The 980-nt window shown below is 34.5% G+C and overlaps 1 protein-coding gene across 1 annotated transcript in view; it reads left to right on the forward strand.

Moving 5' to 3' along the window:
* Nucleotides 1-980, forward strand: part of LOC119593844 (dual specificity mitogen-activated protein kinase kinase 1-like) — a 12,470-nt gene that overhangs the window by 890 nt on the left and 10,600 nt on the right. The window lies entirely within an intron of this gene.

Consider the following 980-nt stretch of genomic DNA (forward strand, 5'->3'; position numbering starts at 1 on the left):
TTGGGTGTGGTGGGAAAAATCATCTGATTCCTTTCTATATCTGTGTTTTGCATGAATATAGATGTATAAATATCCTCTTCACAGCCTGGTAATTCGAAACTGTGGGAATATGAGATAATGTAACCTAATAATTTTTCTGTTCTACGCAGGGTCCGAGTTTTTTCATAAAATATAATTTAGTTGAGTGATAAGGAGGGATTATGGTACAGAACCAACAGTAAAAAAACAATGGCTAATCTGATAGAACATGATGTTTAAATGTATATTATCGAGCAAATAGAAAGGAGGACGTCTTCATATGGTCCTGTAGCTTTTTGTATGTTCCATTTCTATGCGAGATAGTTATCGTGTGAAATGTGAAAGTCTGTGGAGTGTACGTGTGATTAAATAGGGTAAATTTTTCAGTTTATGATGATATCGTCTTTTGCATGTTTCATGTAGATTTAGATGTTACTAGAACTACTCTCAATTGTTTTTCTATCACGCGTCATTAGTTTCCGTAAAGTCATCCTTACCTCAGCCAGCGGGTTTGGGGAATCCGTGGAAATCTTTATTTTGTTGGGGGAAAGAAATACAGAATGGATGATTTTTGCCCTATTCAGAATATATTAGTGTAAAACGATGTGAAAAGTGGGCATGTTTTCAATATATCAAGACCCGTCACATTTTGTATTTGTAGATGCCTCCGTCTCTTTGTGTATATAGTATATGCTAGTAGGCTAGAGCTAAGACAGATTCTGAAGTAACAATTAACCTCTGGAATGCATTATCAATATATAGGCTTTATTGCAACCAATTTGACATCTTGCAATGTTGTAATGACAGACAAAAGATATAATCTTTACTCTAATGCTGCCAGATGCACAACACATTTATGGGTTTCCAAGTATGGAAATGACCTACTTTATTCAAAGCTATCATAAACCTTGAAAATGTATTTCCATGGCTATTCATGTATGTATGCAAATAAATTTAGCGTA

This window comes from Penaeus monodon, chromosome 32 (genome assembly GCF_015228065.2).
Source record: "Penaeus monodon isolate SGIC_2016 chromosome 32, NSTDA_Pmon_1, whole genome shotgun sequence".
Lineage (NCBI taxonomy): Eukaryota > Metazoa > Arthropoda > Malacostraca > Decapoda > Penaeidae > Penaeus > Penaeus monodon.